At 54.3% G+C, this 16,160-nt stretch overlaps 1 protein-coding gene across 2 annotated transcripts in view; it reads right to left on the bottom strand.

Annotated features, from left to right (window-relative positions):
* The window catches only part of Jph3 (junctophilin 3), a 51,393-nt gene that overhangs the window by 13,582 nt on the left and 21,651 nt on the right, over positions 1 to 16,160 (bottom strand). The gene's annotated exons all lie outside the window — the stretch shown is intronic.

The raw sequence follows: 16,160 nt of genomic DNA, 5'->3' as shown, positions 1-16,160 counted from the left end.
ACGGTCCAACAAGAGAGAACAAGGATTTACTGGCAGGAACAGCAGCTAGCAGCTGTGAGGTTCCTCATGGGCAGGGCTCTGCTCAGAATATTGCTGTCATAACACACAGGCTGCAGGGGTCACCCCGCATCACAGGCAGAGAAACAGTTACTAGGAAGGGAAGCCGGACCAAGGCTCATTCCCTCCAGTGCTGAGTCTGCCTGGGTCAGAGAGCTCTTGGCCAGTCAGAGAAAAGGCTCCACTCACACCAACCAGTTTCTGTGTGTGGGGAAGGATGGAGAGGATGTATCTCAGTTGTCATGACAACCCCAGGGCTCTAGGAGCTCGGGAAGCCTGAGAAACGCAAAGGCAGGTCGATTTTTAAGCATTCTTTCACCCTCCTTCCGGTGCCTCCCCTCACCTTCAGGCCTCCTATCTATCTTTAGATCCAGCACCCCCTCTTTTCCCTCACCCCACAGCCCACCCCCGTGCCCAGGAATAGCAGGCAAACCATGCGAAATGTACGAGGAACAGCCTAGAGACCCACTGAAGAGGGCAGTCCTCCCACCAGGCTGAGCTCAGGGTCTTCCCCCAGGGGATGGCTAGGTGGATCCTGGACGCAGGAATACAGGGGCGGGGGTGGGGGGTGGGAGGATCAGGCCCCAGCTTACGTAAAAGCAGAAGCCTCACATGTGTGGACGGAGCCACAGTAACCTAGACCTGTTTCCAGCCTCTTACTATGCATTTCTAGTGCTGAGTGTACATCTAATCTTGGGGTGACTCTGCTCTACTCAATTAAAAGTGGAATCGTGTGTCCGGAGAGAGTGGGGGGGGAGAGTGGGCAGAGAGGAGGGGGAAAGGAAGGCAGTGCCCGAGCAGGACTGGAAGGCCTGTGGCTGCCCTGGGCTCCATCACTCAGATCTGGATTCGAAACACAACTGTTGACAGAAGAAAGGAAACCAAGGACCCTCAGAGGACCTCAGGTTACAGCAGAAATGTCAACCAAAGCTTTGACTCTGTACCCAGGCTTCTGGGAAAAAAACCTAATGTCCTGAACAGGGTTTGCCAGAGACCCGGGCCTGAATGCCACCTGGTACCCAGTTCTCTCACCATCGGAGCAGCACGAAGCAGGGACAGAGCTCCTGACACTTGCAGTAGTGACAGCTTGAGTACCGTGTCTGGGTCACCCCGAGAACTATAGGGGATCAACAATGGCTCAGATGGCAGACAAGTAGCCAGAGGGGGATGGGGCTGGGGTCCAAAGTCCCAGAACCCTGCTCCCACAGCACAGGTGTGAGCCTGAGTAGCCGTTCAAATGCCACCAAGGCCCTTTCCTCATTGACTCCTTGCCCCACAGCTGGACACGGAGGTCATCGTCCCTTCTGTGTAGGACCTCAGCTCACTGCCCACCCCGTCCATCAGGTAGATACTCAAACACCAAGCCTCACTCACATGGAGCTTCCTGAAAGAGGAAACAGGGGCTGCCAGGAGCCATTTCTTTGTGATTTTTGAGTCCTTCAAAGGCAAAGTCATGGCAGCCTGGCCTCCAGGGGCCTCAGAGAGGATTAATGAGGTGTTTATAATGTGCACGAGGTCTCTGGAGACCAGAACCCAGAGAACACTAGAGTTAGTACCAGAGTTGAACTTGACATCCAGGGAGTGGAAGGAGTGGGGTGTGGAAGCAGGGCCGGGAGGCCCAATCACAGCCTATCCCAGTCTACTGTGCCAAAGCCAGAGAGAGGGCTAGGGACCCTGGCTGGGAACGACTCCAGCATCACTAGGATGCCCACTCCATGCCCACTCTCCTCATTCAGTTCCTACTTGACACCAGATGAGGTGGCCCCCCCAAAAGATACACCCTCCTCCTCCCCCATCCCTGCAATGAATGACCTGCAGTATTCAGGAGAGAGTTCGTACATATGACTAAAGGGAGAACCTTGAGAGGCCAGCAAGATGGCTTAGCGGGTAAAAGGGGCTTACCGTCAAACTGGACGACCCAAGTTCAATTCCCAGAACCCATATGGTGGAAGGAGAGAATCACCTCCTCCAAGCTGTCCTTTGACCTACACACACACACACACACACACACACACACACACACACACACAATACAAAAAGGGAGAACCTTGAGGTGAGTTCACCCAGGCCCTAGCTGTCACCACCAGTGTGCTTAAAAGAGACAGATTTCATTCCAGGCATGGTGACACATACCTGTAATCCCATCACTTGGGAGGCAGAGGCAAGAAGATTAGGAGTTCAAAGTCACCCTCAGTTACAGCAGAAGCTGGCTAGCCTGTTCTACACGAGACCTTGTCTCAAAACAAACAACAGAAAAGAAGGGAGGAGGAAGAGGGTGAGGAGGAGGGTACCTTTGAGAGAGAAGCCATGTAAAGACAGAGTCAGAGACTGGATTGGTATGGCCATGAGCCAAGGGAATGCCAAGGATGCTATGGATGCTAGAAGAAGCAGGAAGGACTCTCCTGAAGCCTGAGGGGAGTGTGGTCCTCTATGGACGTGCATTTCCTACTTTAGGCCTCTAACTGTCCAGACCGAGAGAGCACAGTCCCTGTTTGCTGTGACTCTCCTACAGAGCCCCAGGAAACGACAGGGACAGCTGTGGGGTCCCCGGCACAGCACTGGCTGCTGCAGTGTGCACTGGCACTGCCAGCCTGCAGACGGGTGACCAGGTGCATGCCTCAGCCTTCTAGCTGGTGTGACAGGTAGATGACGAGGCAGCCTACCTCACAAGGCCTTATGGGCATAGGGAAATCAGGGGTTTCTACACACTCACACAAGACGTAACTCACGTTCATCAGAAATCAAATTATCTGGCTTTCCACGTCTGTAGACGCTGCCTCTGTCTGCAGATCTGAGTTGGGCACCTGAGGATGAACCAGGTAAGGAGCTAAGGGGTCGGAGACAGGAGTGAGTAGGTACCCAGGGCCACTTCAGAGCTGACGATAGACCCCATGACAATCAAAATCCACGTCCACCAACAGGGATGGAATTTAGGCTTGGGGTTCACAGGGGTAAGAGCAGCTGTGGATTGTGTGACAGGGGAGGGGCATCAGGCTCCTCTGTCACTGAGTCAAGTCCAGTTTCTGCACGCCCTGCCCCTGCACATGGCGTCTGAGCCTAGGGGAAGAGGGCTGGCTGGGTTCTGTCTCTCTGGCTGGTTCAGCATCTGCAAGGTGCGGCCACCTGCAAAGTCACTGGCAAAGGAAGCTCAAAGAGGGTGCCTCAGAACCCGATGACATGAGCTGGCTGTTGGGGCAGCACTCTGAACGCAAAAGGGACTCCAAGGGGGCCCCGGGGCTCGCCCCCCCCCACCCTGAGACCTTATGTGTGGGACCAGACAAAGCCTTCCTGGACTTTGTGTGGTCACCAGCCAAAGTCATCCAGATGGGTAGCTTTGCAACTCACAGGCCTCGGGCAGCTAGTTGACTCAGGTGTCCTGGATAGGCACCCAAGTATTACCCTGGGGAGGAAGGTTCTAGTTGGTCCACTCTGCGTGGGATGAGATGAGGGCCAGACTGGGCAGGAAGCAGAGCAGCATTGGCTGCTGTGTGTCTCTCTGAGAGGAACGGCATTGAGCGCCACCTGCTTGCCAGGGTCAGCAAGACAGAAGCCCAGAGGGGCTGATGTGTGAGTGTGGGTGACACCTGGAATCCCTCAAAGTGCAGGTCTGGACTAAGACTCACCCTGACACACAGCACTCAGCTGGCTGCCATAAAGCGCACACAGACACCAGGCAGGGGTCCAATTATGCCGGTGAGGAGCTGCGAGCCTGGCTAAGTCACGGTTCTGCCCTGGGAGTCCTGGCTTCCCCATGTGTGATGGGAGAGAGAGACTGGAGTGAACAGAACTTAGGGGTGCTGCACTGGACTCCTCCCCGCAAGCTGACTGGCCAAAGAATGACTGTCAACTGACTCCGCCCCATCCAGCCACGAGAACACTCTCAAGATTCCTGACCAGGCTCCACTCCTCACCCCTGCCTTCAGGAGACCTTCATTTCCAACTCGACCAGTCTGCAGGTGCCCACCAAGCTGCACACCCAGTGACGGGCAGAAGATGAAGATGACATGGCTGTAACCATGAGCAACCAAGACTCAAGCCACCTTCCTGCCCTAGCTGTGTGTCTGCCTCTTCATCTACACAGGACGCAGGACACACACGGATGAGTGGGGAGAGCAAGCGCTTGCCCGAGATGGGTCTTAGAGACCTTACAGGCCCATGTGGGGTGTAGGGGTGCCATAAGACACAGACGGGGCACCTGTGTCAGAGACTGGGGTCCTGGTACTGTGGAGGAAACATGCAGTCCAGGCTAGATGAGCACCAGCTGGGTGCCTGCCAGCTGAGCTTGCTATCTCCTGGTCAACCATTAACCTCGAGGAACAGCGTAAGGACCCGCCAGGTGGGGCACTACTGAGCCGGCAGAGGCAGGGAGGCTGGCTTTATCTGGCTTTGTCTGTGTCTAAGAAAGTTTAAATCCTCTATTATATAAAAGAGCAGAGCATCTGGGAGGATGAAGGGAAACATCACAAAGATTGATTTTGACAGCCAGGCATTCAGGAAGCTGAGGCAGGAGGATTACTGTCAGTTTGAGGCTGGCCAGAATGACATGGCAAGAGTCTGTTTCAAAACTTAAGTAGCTAACAAAATGAACGAGTGGACACAGGCTTCAGGTGAGCCCCACAGGAGGCTGGGAGGTATGGAGAGGGCCCAGAGTGCCAGACAAGGTCTAGCCCTTCACCCCAAGCTCAGCCTTCACTCCCCGCCAACACATGGACAAGCCCAGGCAGGTGATGGAAACAACCTTCCATGGGGGGGTGTATGCCTAGGGTGAGTCCAGTGACAGGCCCTCACCTCCCTGCCTCACCAGCCCACTTCCACCTGCCTCCAGCTCCTCATTGTATCCCTCAAGCATCCCGAGACTTGGAAGGAGTCCAGGTCTGGCCAGCACCCAGAGTTCAGGTCCCTGTGGGAGGCATTTCTTTTCAACCCCCCGACACTTCCATGTGACTTTACAATGCAAGGCCATCCCCCTCCCCCATGCCACAGAACAGGGACACCGCCAAAACAGATGTCTGCACATCTGGACATCACAGCGTGGACAGGTGAACTGCACCATTCAATTACACGGCTGTGTGGATGGGGCTGGAGAGACACAGGAGGGCAGGAAGCTGATAACAACACAGCAGGGTCAGCCAAGTGGGGGTGGCACACACCTTTAATCATAGCATTTGGGAGGCAGAAGCAGGCAGATCTCTGTAAGTTCGAGGCCAGCCTGGTCTACAGTTCTGGGACAGTCAGGGCTACACAGAGAAACCCTGTATGGAAAAAAAAAAATCCAGCAGGGTTAGAACACAGCCACACCCACGAAAGCAGATACTGGTTTGTGGGGGCTGCTGGGGAGCTGCTGTGACGGGGCTAGAGGGAAAGCTGGGCTGGGTGGCGAATCCTAGTGCCACAAGAACAGGGTGCAGGAAGCCAGGGGTGCAGAGGTAGTGAGGGACTGCTGAACTCGGACATGGGAAAGGCCGGGGTTCTCTCCTGTCTGAGCAGGTGTCCCACCAGTCATGACTGAGGGGAGAGCACATTTTCCTCAACCCTGCCATCCCATAAGAACCAGCTTTATGATGGCCAGCAGGTTGGGAGTGAGAGGGGAGCCATGTTCGCTGGGCACAGAGATGCCATTCTGAAGAAAGACACTGGCGATGGTTGCATGTATTTGACATCATGAACTTAACAATGGCTAAGACGATAATTTTGTTCTGTGGGTTTTATAAAAATATTTGTGTACATGTTCACACATGTGCACACATATGTGGAGGCCAAAGATCAGCCCTGGGCCTCTTCCTCAGTTCCTGTCCACCTTGCCTTGTGTGTGTGTGTGTGTTTGTCTGTCTCAAGACAGGGTCTCTCTGTTTAACAGCTATGGCAGTCCTGGAACTAGCTATGCAGACCAGGCTGGCTTCAAACTCACAGAGATCTGCCTGCCTCTGCCTCCCAAGTGCTGGGATTAAAGGCGTGCGCCACCACCACCCAGACACCTTGTTTTTTTGAACACATTCTCTCCCTGGCCCAAGAGTGCAGATTAAACTGGGCTTGCTGGCCAGTGAGCCTCAGGGACCCCAGCCTCCACCACCCTTGTGCTGGGAACAAGTGGGAGCCACCACGGCTGCCTTTTTAATGGAGCTTCTAGGGATTGAGCTCAGGTTCCCGAGCTTGTGAGACAAGCGCTTGGCCAGCTGAGTCATCTCCCTGGCCGCTTTCATCACAACCTTTAAAAAATGCAAACAAAATACCATAGAGTTAGGGAGATGGTTCAGGGGTCAAGAGCAATGGAGGAAGATACCATTGACCTCTGACCTACACATACACAGAGGCATAGATGAGCACACTTGCACACACATGTGAACACACATGATACTACACACACACACACACACACACACACACACACAAAATGCTGGGGCATCCGGGAAAACCTACCTCCGGAGCTTTAAGCCAAAAAAGTGCAGACAACAACCAACCTCCCCTAGAAACAGGTGAACCTATAACAGAAGCTACTAATCAACGGAGGCCCACCTCCCACCCAGATCTGGCCTTCTAACCCTTCTCTAACCAGTGCCTTAGGCAGCCACTGCCACCCAATCAGTGATAGCCTTGAGCCCAGCACCCTAGCCTCCCCAACAGCTGGTCTCCACAAGAGGCAGGCTGCGACGCCAGGGCGGGGTGTCTGGGCCTACTGTGGGTGCTCCAGCTGGGCACAGCTAAGTGGCAACTGAGGTCACAGCAGCTGTGGCGCCCTGCCGGTAATAGCTCCCTTCCTCAGCCACTTCACCTAATTGCTTCTCAAGGCACCAGCCATCAGGCTGCCCTGCTGGGAAAATCACTAACAGAGCCTTGGGGCTGGGGAGGGGAGGGAGGCGTAGGGACTGTGGAAGGTAGCGGGCTCCCATGGCAGCCCAGTCCTGTCAATGGGCCTCAGCTTGGGGGCTGGGGAAGTGAGGCCATCTCTCAGCCAATACAGAGGTGACACGTCCCTCCACGTGCTGGGAGCCAGTACCTTCTAAAGGCCCCACATGTGTCTGTCAGCCGGGTGGTAAAGGCCCTGACTCAGTTCACTGTGTCCATCCTGGTTCCATGGAGGGAATCCACAGGTGAAGAAAGAAGGAGAAAAGGAGAGGGAATGGAGGGGACGGGTCAACAGAGAAAGCTAAAGAAACGGATGAAGAGTGCAGAAGGAAGGGAGGGAGGGAGATAAAAGGAGAGAGAGGCAGAGGCAGACATGAAGAGACACAGCAACAGAGACAAGGGTTGGTGACAGGCAGAATATCCTCACCGCCATACTCAGAGGGAAAAGCCAGAGTACAGAAGGCCTCAGCTGTTCATCTGCCCTGGGTTTGGGGACAGCAGGCCTTGGCTGTCCCTTACCTCTGTGATTTGGAGAAATCTAATACAGCCACCCACAATCGCTCCTCACTGTGGAACATCTACCTGACCCGGTCTGGACCAACCTGGAGGCCCCAGGTGACATATGGGCAGACTCTCTGCTCAGTGAACAAGAGGGCTCCACAGGGCAGCTGCCATGCAGAGGTGTGGCAGCCAGAGACCCAGGGAAGACCGTGGGATGAGGGACACAGGCCCTGAGAGTGACTGCCCCGGTCAGGGTGGCAAATGTGGCTGTTGATTCCCCATTGTGCTGACCCCTTCTCTCTCATTAGACTAAAGCACCAACACTTATTTGGGCCCTGTGGCCCGGATTAGGACCATGTTTCCCAGCCTCTCTTGCAACTGGGTGTCCTCTCAATGTGACTGTGCCTTCTCTCTCCTCTTTCTTGAGATCACGGCACGAGCTGAGGTCATGTTTAGTGGGGGGCTACTGGAGACCTGGCACTTAACCTCAGTGAGCAGCTCTGCCCAGCACGAACAGGGCCTGCGGTGAAGCAGCCTTGGGCAGCTGTAGGAATGGCTCTGCCTGCTGGAGCATCTGCCTCCTTCCCCTTGCCTCGTGTCTCAGAGGTCACTAAAGACAGGCCTGCAGGGAGGGTTCCGAGTTAGGTGAGTCAACACACGGGATCAAACTGTATGGCTCTGTTCCTGAAGGAGCCCTCCTGCCAGTGTCCTCGTGTGTGCTCCAAGGCACCGTCTTGGGCAGCACTGTACTCTCGAAGAGCTCAGCCTCACGCCAGGGAGCCTAGCTGCAACTTGCATGGATTTAATGTTCAAAGGCTGCAAATATTTACTGAAAAACCAAACTGAGCGACTCCCTCAGATAAGGTATAAAGTGACCCATAAACACAGGAAAAGACTTAGCACCATCGGTTATCAGGGATGACGGAGGAAAGCTGAGGGATGAGGATCACAGTTCAAGGCCAGTCTGAACTACAGACCCACAGAGAAACACTACTTCCCACCCACTGGAATGGTTGGATAGAGGAGACAGCCAACACCAAGCGCCAGCAAGGAATAGAGAGATCCACGCCACGTCTCCCAGCAGCTGTACAAACAGATCAGCAAAGTCACCACGGAACTCGGGAAAACGGCACACAGGTCCATGAGCATCCAAGTCAGCCTTATCCACAGCAGACAAGAGTGGAGACAGGCCAAGCGTCCAGGGGATAATGAGCGGGTAATTAAACACATGGACTATCACCTGATCACCAACAGGAATGGCCGCTGAGAGCGTGATAGGAACGGAAGGCCTCGTGGGGGGGGGGGGGGGGGATGGGATGCTGGTTATGTGAGAAGTCCAGGGACAGGAAGCAGATTCTAGTTGTGTGCTGAGGACTGGGAACAGAGAGTGGGGAGGACTGGGAACAGAGAGAGAGTGGGGAGGACTGGGAACAGAGAGTGGGGAGTGCAGTGATGAGGTTGTTCTGGGAGTGGACAGTGGAGGCAGGACGCACTGACACTATTGACGGGCACTAAGCAGGTGGGTTGATGGCCTTGGCTTTATCTCAGGGTTGGCTGAGGCGCTGGGTTTTCATCAGCCCCCTGGACAGGGCACTTCCCACTCTGCCTCTCCCCCCCCTTAGGACACTTGATCCCTGCTACTTGGGTGCTTGGGTTGTTTTGGAAGACTGTGGAACCTTCAGGAGGTGGAGCCTGGCCTGGGGAAGTGGGTCACTGGTGATAACTCAGCCCCACTTCCTGTCTGTAGACATGATGTTCCTCTGGCAGCCTCAGGCTTTTGATAGCTACCATGACAGACAGTGAACTATGCAACCAGCTCTTCTTCCCTGGAGCTCTGGGAAAAGCGACGAATCCCAGGCTGTAGTGGAGCCTGGGAACTTCCAGGTGATGTCTCTAAGGCTGCTGGGAGTGAGCGGGCGTCTTCTTCCCGCAAAGGTTAAGAACTGTCAGGTGCGTGAGCAAACACACCTGCCAGGCTCCGCTACCTCCCGCTGAGAACTTTCTGGATAATAACACTGAGGACAGAGGAAAGCAAGACCATGGGGAGAGAGCCCCAATGCTGTCTGTGCCTGCCGTCCACTCCAGGAGTGGGAGCTAGCTCAGGGACATTTAGATTGAGCTAACCTTGCAACCACACCTGACTCCATGGTGGGCTGTGTGCTACACAGACTGGAGAGACCCCAAGTTATCAGTTATACTTTAAAACACCCTAGAATCAGGCATTACACAACACACATACAGCTTTAAGCCTTGGAGGCCAAGGTTGGTGAGCTGTTTCCACATCCTACTCGGCTCCTTTCATCCCTGCCTCTGTTTCTCCCTTCCACCTCCAACCTGGAAAAGGGAAGCCTACGCTTGGCTGCTTGATTCCAAGGCAAGAGGTGGCAGTAGGTATCCCACAGGGAGCAGAGCCCATCCTAGTCTATGAATGACAACACAGGCCCCAGCGTTGAACCTGGAGGAGGCGGGAGCACTAAAGACACAGAGGGTGGACACTTTCAAAGGCCAGGACCAGAAGCAGTGCTGCAAAATTCCCGGGGCTGAGCTGAATGTGCTTCTCACTCCACTGAACCATCTGTACAGCTGCAGACAGACAGACAGACAGACAGACACATACACACGTGCGCGCGCACACATGCACACGCACCTTCCGTGGGGAGATTATCATGGAATTCCATCAGCAAAAAGTTCCATGGGCTCCAGCATGCTGAGGACACAATCATGGCCTCCTGTAGAGTTGAAGGCCTGGGCCAGTACCTGGCAATGAGACCTAGGGGTCACTGTTGTAGCAAGCACCTTGGCTGCAGAACTCAAAGCCAATGGTGGAGGGTTGGCCCTCTGCACAGAGGAGTGCCTTGGCTGGCCATGGAAGAGTATCAGGCAGTGGGCAGGCTCCATAGCAAGGTCTAGCATCAACCTCACAAAGAACCAGCACAAAGCAGTGGGTGCACCGAGCCCGGCAGTGCACACCCATCACTCCAGAGACTCAGGCCACGGCAGGAGGCTCGAACACAGCCCCTTTCTCGGGCATGTGAACCGCCTGAGCAAGCAGGTGCTGTGAGCTCCCTGCAAAAGGTACAGGTGGGCCTAAGGAAGGCAGAGGAACAAAGAACAAAGACAGCCCGCTGGGATGACAGCCTGTCACTGAAAGATACAGAAACCCTGTACATGCATCCGCCGGTGGGAGCAAGGGGCACAGGAGCTGAGGCTAGGATAATAAATGTCTGGATACCCCAGGCTGAGTCCACTGGGGTCAGCTTGACCCCGGGATGGTCATGCGGACACACTAGCGACATGGTATATATGTACGGCATGTGGTACAGGACTCCACTTGCCATCCTGCAGAGTTTACACACCTGCCAAGGACACACAGCAGAGCCGCTTAGCACTTCTGCAAGACAGGTGGGGAAAGGCCATTTAGTGGGAAGGTCAGGCTGGATTCAGGAGACACACCATGATGTTGCCAAATCCCAGGACAGACCACTAAGATCCCATGGAGGCCCATTCCAGGGATCTTCTAAACAGCAACAGGCTCATTTAGGGAAAGGAGAGTGCTATGGGCCTGAGTCCCACAGATTCTTCACCTGATTGGGACTGAAGGACTCAGGCCCAGTGAGCTGTGGACACAGCTCCTGCACCTGCTCAGGACTGCAGGACTCGGGCCCAGTGAGCTGTGGACACAGCAGGCCCCAGCTGACTTGTTTCTCTTCTGAATCCTGCTGAGCCTCTTAGAATCCAGGTGACAGCTGCCTGAGACTGTGCAGCCATCCTAGACTACCATGTGACTAGCAGTTCCATAGGAAGGGCATGTGACAGTTGTCCTAACTGTGGCTTCCAACCACAGGGTCTAATTGTTTGCAGCAAGGTGAGAACCCTTGCAGTGGAGACCAGGAAGCAGTGCTGGCATGGGCAGAGGCTGCCCACATTCCCAAGTTTACGGGCCTATGAGAAATACCACAGAAGGTGCCAGACAGCCAAGGTCACGATCTCCCAGCTCACCGAGGCAGAACTGAGGCTTTTGGGTAAACCCAGAACCCTGGATGGTGTACACCAGCCATTGGGCTCCAGTATCCCCTCAGCTGCTCCTGCGTCTAGTCACTTCCCAGGACCCTAAAACCCGTCCCCACCCACCCTGTTCAGTTTCAAGCTGCAGGGCTGCGCACAAACAGATGGGCCTTTGCCCACCAGAGGTGTAACCAGCCTCCCACAGGGGCAGGAGCCTAACCCTGGACCAGGAAGTGCTATACTGTGAGGCAGAGCTGCCAGTGGGGGAACAAAGGGACTTGAGCATTCTCTGGGGTGCTCAGAGGCAGGCGGGACTGTGGCCAGATTAGTAAGCATGTAAGTAAATCTCCCGAAATTAATGTAACAAAGCTCCACCTGCTGCTGCACAGATTTTCCAAAACAGAAGAGCCGAAATCGGGGTGTGGTCTGCGTCGGGCCCCTCCAGATCGGCTCCAGGAAACCCCTTCCCTTAAATTCCCTAATGTCTAGACGTTGCTTGCGTTCCTTGGTTCCTGGGCTCTTTTTCCATCTTTGTACTTCACAGTTCTAACCTCTGCTTTCACAGCCGCCCTCGTGCGAGGACCCTGTGATGACACCAGGCCACCTGAGGGGGGGGTGTCCATGATAATCACCCACTTCCACATCCTCAACAACATCTGCAAAGTCCTTTTGCCATGAAAGGTGACATAGTTGCTGGTTCTGGGCTTGAGAAGTGGGAGCACTTCAGGGGTCTCTGTTCAGCCCCTTGGCCTATGGAAGTGGGAACACATCCATAAACCCAGGACCCCTCGGCCTCCTCCTGGGAGCTGCATCTGCCACAAGCTCACAGCCTGCATCTCTCAGCAGACCATAATGCTACAGGAGAGGGCGGTGCAGAAATGGGATGGGTAGCAGGATGTCTTCTGCAGCCGTACTCCTAGACTGCAAGATCAGAAATGCCCAGAACATTCCCACCAAGGAAGGGCTTCAGAGCAAGGGCTCCAGCCACATCGACACCCACATCTCAACAGTGAAGAAATGGGTACACCGGGCTGCATCAGTGGGGAAGACTCCTGGGACAGGAGGACAAGAAGGGACAAGCTCAGAGAACCAGACACGGTGCAATGCTAGCATCACAAGACAAGTGTGGCACATGTACAGCAGGTCCCCTTGTCACAAGGAGGGCTGAGATCTCAGGTTCCAGCCCTAAGCCTGTCTGTCCACTTATTTCAGGCACCCACCATAACTATTGGTGACAGGATAGCCACTCTATTAAGTCAAACATGGTCGCTTGAAGACAGCAACTCGGTGGCTCTCGGGTGAGCATCATCCATGGCATAGATAGGATGGACAAGACGAACTCACAGGATGAGTCACAGCCTGGGAAGGGTGGGGTGGGGTGGGGTGGTGCCAGACAGCACGGCTCACCTCAGAATGGTGCCCGGTGAGAGCCCTGTGAGAACACAGGGAAAGCCTGTCCCAAAGCCCGGGGGGGGGGGGGGACACACTCATGAATTGTTTACTTATGGGATTTACGGAGAGACCACAGTTGACCACAGGAAGATGCATGGATGAGAAGGACCATGGCATTTGCATGCAGTGCTGAGGGGACAGGCTTAGCTCAAGATGGTACACAGAGGCTTCCTATCCCTTAACAAGGGCTGCTATTTCAGCACCTTAATGGGGAGCAGCAGGGGATGGACACTCTCCTGAGTGGGCCTCTTCCCAGGTGTACACACCCACTTTCCAAGAGGTAGTGCTGAATAAAGACTCTTATTTTATTTCTCACTTAATGGCTTTGTGTCCGTGTGTGTGTGCAGTACCCATGGAGACCAGAGGAGGGCGTTTGAGTCACTGGAGCTGTATAGGTGGGTGGGTGCTGCCTGATGTGGGTGTTGGGAACTGAACTTGAGTCCCCCTAACCACGGAACATCTCCCCAGCCCCAGCGCTGTCTTTAAAGGGTACTTGAAGGTGCCAGAGCTCTCTTGCCCTCACCAAGATGGGCCTCAGGAGGGGTTCTTCAAGAGTGATGGCACCTCTCAGAGTTAACTCTCCTTGTGCCTGGCCCCAGCCTTCCTGGAGCCATCACCAAGACGGCCTGGAATGTTTGATAAGGATGTCATGGGAGTTTCTCACTACATTTACCAAAGGAGCCTTGACATGCAGGCTCAGAGGAGCAGCATGGCCCCGTGACTCTGTCATTTTGATGGTAACTATGATGACCCCAGGGATGGACGCGCTGCAGCGGCAGCTCAGCTGCTTGTGGTTCTTGCTGGACTCAAGGCTCCGTGAGTCACTTGCCATCTGCACCCTATCAACACTAGCCTCTGGCTCCCCTCCTTGGTTCTCACATTCTAAGCCCACTGGGAAGATGCAGGAGACACGGATTCAGGCTCACAGCCTGGGGTGGTGGCTTGCCTTCTAGATGATGCTGCACTGCCTCCCCACCTCCAACAGAAGACTCTGGGTACCAGGAGTCAGCACTCGGAGCAGTGCTGGGGTGATACCCGCGATGATGGGACCAGCCATAAACCGGGCCCCACATCATGGGCTCCACTACCCTCTAGTGCAGGGGTTCTTAGCCTTCCTGCTATGGTGACCCTTAAATGCAGTTCCCTGTGTTGTAGTGACCCCCTCCCAACCATAAAGTTACCTCCTTGCTACTCACAACTGTAATTTTGCTACTGTTGTAAACTGTATTATAAATAACTGACAGGCTGGATATCTGATAGGTGACCCCAAAAGGGGTCATGACCCACAGGTTGAGAACTACCGCTCTAGTGGGAACCCTTGCTTATAGAGCAGCCTGCCCTGGCCATTTGGCAGTGACAATAGAGTTGAACACAGGTCCCTGCTGTTTTCAATGCCAGAGTCTAAGAAGCTGTTTCCTGATGCCTGGTGAGGGTCTGATGTCTCCTTCTTTCCTATCAGTCACAACCAGTCCAGACCCCACAGCGTGGCACCCAGGGAACTGGCATACCTGTACATAATACACGTTATGGGTCCCATACTATGTGGAGGTAGAATGGGGGACCCATTCATCAACTGGCATCTTTCTCAAAAGACTCTGAAATCGCATCTGCGTAAATGCAGAACCAGGGTCCATTTCATCTCATGGTCATGCCACTGGTAAGGAAACAGGACCGGGCCATCTCTGTAGCCTTGGCCATGCAGAAAACAAGCCTGGGGTCAGGCAGTCATTGGGAGTGGAGCACATGGATGTGCTTCATGGTTTCAACAGACTAGGTTGGAGCCCGTGAGTGTGTGTGTAGGTCTGTTGGTGCCCCGGTGCACAAGGATACACACGTCTCCTCCCTGCCTCCTCCCTCCACTCGTCCCTTTGCCCACTAGGGAAAACACATCAGAGGAACCACAAGAGACAGAAACACTGGCTGACTGGCCAGGACCCAGGGCCCTGGTGAGTGACTCAGAGCTCACTCACACCCAGGTTGATCCCAACTTCTCTGAGTCCTTCTTGTCCTCATATGCCTACCGCCGGGCTTTCCTGAGGTGTGGAGGCCACTGTGTGTCAGCCTATGTCTATCTTGGCATTCTCACACTCTGGAGAAAGCAGGCCAGGGGCAGGTGCTGGGAATAGCATGGCTCCTTTGCTATAGATGAGGAAATTGAGGCTCAGAGAGAAACACCGACTACGAGGGTTGAGGGTTCTCCCCGCATGGGCTTGGGTCCAACTCCGCCTCCCTGTTCCAGGGAGACCAGCTTCACCCAGGGCCCCATGGCATCTATATAGAAACTACCGTGGGTCCCCTGTTCTCATGCCTAACACTGGGGATCTGGTGGTGGGTTACATGGGACATCAGGTCTGTGGAAGGTATCCCATGATACTTGCTCCTGCTTCTCAAATCCTCATTCGTGAAGTCTTCTAAAGCCAAGCATGGCATCATGTGTCTTTAATCCCACCACTCAGAAGGCAAACATCAGCAGATCTCTTTGAGTTTAGGGCCAGCCTGGCTTTCACAGTGAGCTCCAGGGTAGCCAGAGCTACATAGAGAGACTTTGTCTCAAGCAAAAAACAAACAAACAAAACAACAACAACCCAACAACAACATAAAGAATTCATCTGGGAACTGACAGGGCCGTGGCCAGCAACCCTAGCCTCTGAGATGTCCCTCATCCACCAGGGTTCCAAAGTACAAGGGAGAAAGTGAAACGAAACAACCGGAAGCTAGTTCATTGGATGCGTGGGGGTGCTGGGGTGCACACATCAGCTTTCAGCCATCGCCGTGGCCTTTCTGGCTGTTATTTCCCAACTTTCTGTATGTGGTAAGGGCGCTGCCTTTGTTCACAACAGTAAAAACACCTACAGCTGAGCAGGTTCCTAAAATCCCAGGTGAGCAGCCACACTTGCCACTCACAGCCACTTCCAGGTGGTCTTCGGGGATAGTGGGAGGGGCTAACACAGGGTAGGCTCAGACCTCAATACTGAGGTAGAAATTCTGCCTTTCCTTCAGCATGTTAGAGCTCTTGTGCTCCCTTCTAGGCCACAGACACCACGGGGGAGACAGGTGTCCCACTAGCTGACACCTGTGCTCTGGACTGTGGATCAAAGGTACATACCACCAAAGTTTACCTTGGGGAACCAACAACTTTATTGGGTTTCCTTACAGAGCCTGGGCGGAGGTTACTGGCAGGAATATGGGTGCTTTCTCCAAAAGGCCACTCTGGAAACTCTACCCAGAACGGCTGTTGGCTTCCCCATAGCCATACAGATGGAGCCTCTGCCCCTAATCCTTCCCCCACCTATAGCCTCTAG

Source organism: Alexandromys fortis, unplaced genomic scaffold (assembly GCF_014885135.2).
Source record: "Alexandromys fortis isolate MF-2015 unplaced genomic scaffold, M_Fortis_MF-2015_v1.1 scaffold_165, whole genome shotgun sequence".
Lineage (NCBI taxonomy): Eukaryota > Metazoa > Chordata > Mammalia > Rodentia > Cricetidae > Alexandromys > Alexandromys fortis.
This window is presented reverse-complemented; position numbering and strand designations above follow the sequence as displayed.